At 46.6% G+C, this 6,000-nt stretch overlaps 1 long non-coding RNA gene across 1 annotated transcript in view; it reads left to right on the top strand.

Moving 5' to 3' along the window:
• The first annotated feature begins 313 nt into the window (after positions 1-313).
• LOC126314277 (uncharacterized) overlaps positions 314-6,000 on the top strand; it is a 42,848-nt gene continuing 37,161 nt past the window's right edge. Inside the window, exon 1 of the long non-coding RNA XR_007555748.1 lies at positions 314-406. This is a non-coding gene — a long non-coding RNA (uncharacterized LOC126314277). The remainder of the gene's footprint in view (positions 407-6,000) is intronic.

Below are 6,000 nucleotides of genomic sequence, written 5' to 3'. Positions count from 1 at the left end.
TGCTTGTCTGATTGTGTGTTTTAAGAAATAAATTTTGTATGATGGTGTGCAACTGACAGTAACATATTTTGACCTCTTTCCACAAATATAACCGCATCCGCTCCGTCCTGCTAGCCCAGGGATTTCACTGGTAGCAGAGCGTGGTTACGTTTGTGTTCTTGCCATTTCAGTTACTGTTAGTTTCAATTTTATTTCTGTTCTGTGACACCACATTGTTTTGGGTGTTGATTGTTTCAGGTGTATTGTAATGGCGGTCAGTCAGAGTCCGGGGATCGGCCTGCTCAGGAACATCTTGTTTACGAGTTGGAAATAAGGCGCCAAGCTACTGAGAGCAGTGATCCGGATTTAGTGGCCCGTTTAGGTGCTGCCGTTTTTCAGCCGGTTGACGTCACGCCGGCGGTGTTGGGTGAGACAGGAGCGGCCACTGAAGTTTTGTTGAAGGCTGTTAGGGGCCTTGAGGACACTATTTGCGTTTTGGAAGGCACTCAACCTAGTGCCAGTCTATTGGATAGGGTGTAGGCCCAGTTAATGTATTTAACAAATCGGAAAGCGGATTTGGGCATGTTAGCTTTGGAAGATCACCATAAAAAATTAGCCGCCGAATTGGGCTCTTTGGTTAGTGCATTGCAGTTTAATGTTACGTGTTTAGATTTGGTGAGAAGAGGATTGAGGAGCGGGACTTGCTGTGTTCGGGAGAGGGCGAGAGCCTGCCCGGGATGGTACTGTTACGTCCTCGGTGAAGTTAGACGCAATGTTTGCCAAGTTGCCTAATCCTCTCGTGATATTACTGAATTAGTCGTGGAGTGGCTTGAACAGGTCGAAAAATTATTACCGTTGTCGGTTCGTCTTGAACTTTATGCTTCTCCCTTTCGTGGTTCCACACCAAGTAATTTTGTCACTGCCGTACCTGTTAGCTAGAAGTGAGTTGCAGAACCTCCTCTTCCGAGCCATGACTGAAGTGTTCTCCTTACAGCAATTGAGGGAGCTCGTCATTAGGCAGAGATTGACCACCGGAGTTCGAAAACAGCTTGAATGTCGTTACATTTGGGAGATGCAGCGGGATAAAGAGCAGTTACATCAGTATGTGGACAGAGTTCAGTCGGCGTCCTTGGCTTTGTTAATCGATTTGCCTGAACAACAGCCGGTGTCTATTGTTCTTAGGGGAATGCGCGTTGCGGATAAGTAGCACTATGTTTTCCGTAATCAGCCTTCAGCTTAGGAAGAACTCCGTGCCGCGGTTGTAGCGATATGGGCGTTGCCGCTTGGATACGATGTATGTCACGAAGTTAAGGGGCAGGCCACCGGCGCTGGCAAGGGAAATTCCGAAGTGTCTGCATCCGCTGAAGCCGTAAAACTGGAACCCCGGGGTTGTTTCAGGTGCGGCAGCACGGCTCACTTGGAGCGCTCTTGGATTCAGCCTCGCGCTCTCAGAGCCAATAAATGACGCCGGACTGGGCAGCTATCTCGTGATCGAGCCTTTAGACGCTGGCGTACCCGTGTTGTCGCTCCCTCTTCACCGCCCTCGCCTTACGTTAGTTCTCGAGTAGGTGGCGAACCGATCTGTGCTCTTTCCGATTCTGGTAGCTCATTTTCATTATTGTGCTTCGAGTGGTTTTTGGAAGTTGGTCATTTTACGAAACTTCGGTCGGTGCTTTCTCCGGTGCAGAGATGTCGGGTGGCCAATGACCAGGTGTTGCCTCTGCATGATTGGGTCCGAGGGAGTATATCGATGGGGGATTTTTCCTGGCCCTTGTCATTAGCCTCGGTCAAGGAGCTGCCGGTCGATCTAATTTTGGGATGTGATTTCAGTAAATACTGGGTTATTCTTGGATTATTCTGGGCACACCTTTTTCTTTAAGTTAGGTCCTGTGGAGAAGTTTCTACATCTACATCCATACTCCGCAAGCCACCTTATGTTTCGTTTTATAAGTGCGCTAAACGTATTGTGCATCGAAATGCAAATGCATTGGCCGTTCAGGATGTGGCTAATGAGTTTGATCTTACCCATCTCTCGCCGCATCACGCTTCTCAATTACGGGATTTGTTACAGAGTTTTCCTGAGCTTCTTAGTGATAACTTGAGTGTCACTAATGTTCTTAATTACCATATCCTTCTATCCGACGATAGTCCTGTCAGGCAGCCCCCACGTCGCCTCTCACCTCCTAAGGTGAAGATACTGAAGGCGATAATATCACAAATGCTCCAACAAGGAGTTATTACGCCTTCTACATCTACTTATGCTTCCCCCATATGCCATGTTCCCAAGGATCAGGAGCACTATTTCAGACCTGTGGTTAACTACCGCGTGCTTGAACACTAAGGTTGTCTTCGAATGTGCCTCTGCCTCTGATCTGCATAACTTTTACCTGGTTTGCCGGTACTAATTGGTTTACTGTTCTTGGTTTGAACCAAGCCTGTTGTCAGATTCCATTAGCTGAAGAATGTAAACATGTTACCGCATTTTGTACTGATTGGAATCTGTTTGACAGAGTTCCTTTTGGTTTGGCAACTCGTTTGCTGGATAATATCCTTAGGGACTTGAAATTAGTGTTTGCCTATAATTATTTGGACGATTTAGTCATCTATAGCCGTTCGTTTCAGGACCATTTGGATCATATCCAGAAAGTTCTTTCGAGGTTTCAGGGAGCCGGGCTGACTGTTAAACCCAGTAAGATGACATTAGAAACGCAGCAGGTGTTCTTCTTAGGTCACCTAGTGTCAGGTCAGAGTATTCGCATCGAACAAGAGCGAACTAAGACCATACGGGCGTTGCCCCCGCCTACTGATAAACGCGGAATTGCTAGGTTCATAGGCATGTTGAACTATTTTAGGCGTTTTGTCCCTAATTTTGCTTAGTTGGCCGCGACCTCAAACGAACAGTGCCGGAAGAGAGTGCGTTTTGAATAAGGACCTGTCCAGGAGCCCGCGTTTGAGTATATTAAGGCAGCTGTAGCCAATCGTCCATTTCTAGGAGTACCATACTTTAATAAAAGGTTTATTGTCCAAAATGACACATCTAATGCTGGTATTTTCGCCGTAAAACTGGCCGTAGTGCCAGATGAGAGGTACGCATTTAATTTGAAGTTAAACACATGAGAGACACTGAAAATATCCTTGCGGATGTCCTCAGCCGGTAGTTCGCCGAATCTACACCTAGTGAGGGAACCCGGGAGACAGATGGAGGCAAGATTGGGAGAAATTCCTCTTTAGTTTGATGTCGCTCAGCGTCGGGATCAGGACCCTATTTGGCTGGGGAACTGTCGCATGAGTATATTATTAACAGTTGCATTCTGCGTAAAAGGGTCGGGCATGCGAAGCAGTTAAAGAAGTTTGCCAGTAGCTCTGGTGCGCCCGGTTTTTCGGTACTTACATGATTCGTTGGTGGGTAGCCACTTATAAGTTCCTAAGACTCTGAAAAAAGTCAAGGAGCATTTGACTTGGCCCACCATGGATCGAAATGTCAGAGAGATGGTATAGCAATATCGGCTGTATAATGTAGTCAAACCAAGAATGCTCTTCAACAGGGTTTGCTGAGCTCTGAGCGCGAGTCCTGTCCTACGCACAAGCTCTATATCGATTATCTACGACCCTTTCTTCGTACTAAGAAAGGTCATATATACGTGTTAGTTATTATTGATGCGTTCTCCGGAATCACTTGGCTCCTTCCCAGCCGTATCGTCACTGCTACCACCACTATTTCTCATTTAACTAAAGTTTTCATTGTTTTTGGCCCCCCTAAGAAAATTGTTAGCGATAATGCGCCGGCCTTCCTTTCGGCTCCTTTCAAGGCGTCCTATTTTCAGAACGGTGTCAAGCATATCACGACTGCGTCGCATTATCCGCAGGCATGCTTTACGGAGAGGGTTAACCGAAATCGTAAATCCGCTTTGATTTCAGAAAACGCCTAGTAAGTGGGACTCTAGTCTTCCTTGGCTTAGTTTTGCTTTTAATACCACCAATCATGAAGCCTTGGGAGCTACTCCCGCCTCTTTGATCCTTTCCTATCCTGTTAATTCCCCTTTTTAGAACTTGTGGGGAATTCAAGATCTAGTTCCTCAAGTCATCAATGGAAACTGGAACCGTGCCAGACGTAATATACTCAGGGTCCATAATAATCAACGTGAGCGTTACAATCGTAATCGCCGAACCTTTAGAGGGAGGCTAGGAGATCAGGTCTATGTCCGTAGTTTCCCCAGTAGGCAGCTGCGTGTCGGAAATATGAGTAAATTTACTCCTCATTTTCTGGGGCCTAGCACCAATTTGCGCATTTTAGGCCCGGTGAATCTGCTGCTTAAGGATAACCATTCCGGTAACAAGTACTGGGTTCACCTTAGCCAGGTTAAATCCAGTTAGTTAGTCTGATGGTTAAGTAGCCACCCCCCCCCCCCCTTCCAGCATCGTGTTTGTTTGAGGGCGGGAGGTTGAGCCGTGGCTGGCTCGTGTTATGCTTCCCATTAAATCTTGGTTTTGGTTGATATTCTGTGATTAGTCTCTCGCGGTTATGCTGTTATCCTCTCTCTCCGTGAGTCGCAGCAGCAGCGCGTATCGATATTAGTACCCTTGTACTATCTATGGCATCGCGCTTATAGTTTTCCGACTGCAGCGCGTGCGGGTAATGCTCCGGTCCTTTTGCCTCAGAAAGTCTACAAGGAAGAGCTATGTGGTCTACTTAGTTCTGGTGCATACCGGAAGATTAACAAAGATCCTACTAGCAAGGTGACAGTATGGACTGCTGCCTTGCTGAACGCTTCATCACTACCAAAGGAAGTCAAAAGAAGTACCACCGAGATATTATGGTCTTCCTAAAGTTCACAAAATGTCTAAGTATGAGAGTGTAGAGGTCTATGAGACCTATAACGAGCGCTATTGGTTCACCGACGTATTTTTCTGCCAAACACTTGACTTCCTAATTAAAACAATTGGTAGGAAAACGGAGTCACCACATTCGTAATTCTATGGATTTTATTCAGAGACTTAACACGTCAAAACTAACTAGCACATCATTATTATTTAGCCTGACGTTGCTGTCATTATGCACCGGTACCTTTAAAGGACTCTTTCTCTTATCAGCCAACATCTTGATACGAACATTACGGCCTTATTTGAACATGTGCTTTTATCATCTTATTTCCAGTTTAATGGTGAATTTTATGAGAAGATTGATAGTTAATAAAAATTTGCGGGTTTCCAGCCGCGTCGGGTGGTTAAAATCCCACGGGCTTTCGACCGAGCTCTCCCCGGTCATTCTCAAGTGGTAAGACTGACTGCTGTGTCGTCGTGGCCGCGTCGTTATACAGCCGCACTGCTGGCTGTGACGTCACTGGTGCTCTCTTCCACGCCATATATGATCATGTTTTCATACCGCGTTCATCGCGCCCGTTTTAACATCGCGATAGCCGGGTCCCAGGCTGTGCTGAGTTGCAAACATCCGCCATTGTTGTTGGTGTCTTCAGCGTTTTTTATTTCAATAGCTTCTTTTATGACGCTATCTCAAAATCCCTCCGCTTTCATAACGACAGATGTTTCGTCGAATAGAATTCGGTGTCCATTTTCTAAGGCGTGTTCTTCCACGGCTGATTTTTCTGGATAGCGTAGGTGTAAGCACCTCTCGTGTTCCTTTCCGACGTTGCTCTACCATGCGTACTGTTTGGCCGACGTAGTAACAGCCACACTGACATGGTATCTTGTACACTCCAGGCGTTCTTAGCCCTAGGTAGTCCATCACAGGCCTTATGAGCTGACGAATTTTTGCTGGGGGCCTGAACACCGATGAAATGTTATATCTCTTCAGGAGTCGGCTAATCTTTCCCGACACTGTACCACAGAAAGGCTAAAACACAAGTTTCTTGCTTTCTTCTTCGGTGGTGTTCTCTTCTCTGTTGGTGTGTTTCTTGCGTGTCACGCCAGATATAGCCTGGACACCTGTCCGTGGCTGTACCCGTTTTGCCGGAAGACGTTTCGGAGGTGGCTCAGTTCTAGTGGCAGACTTGCTGCGCCTGG

The sequence above is a fragment of the Schistocerca gregaria genome, unplaced genomic scaffold (genome assembly GCF_023897955.1).
Source record: "Schistocerca gregaria isolate iqSchGreg1 unplaced genomic scaffold, iqSchGreg1.2 ptg000544l, whole genome shotgun sequence".
Lineage (NCBI taxonomy): Eukaryota > Metazoa > Arthropoda > Insecta > Orthoptera > Acrididae > Schistocerca > Schistocerca gregaria.
The sequence above is the reverse complement of the archived record's forward strand: the minus strand, read 5'-3'. Positions and strand labels throughout refer to the sequence as shown.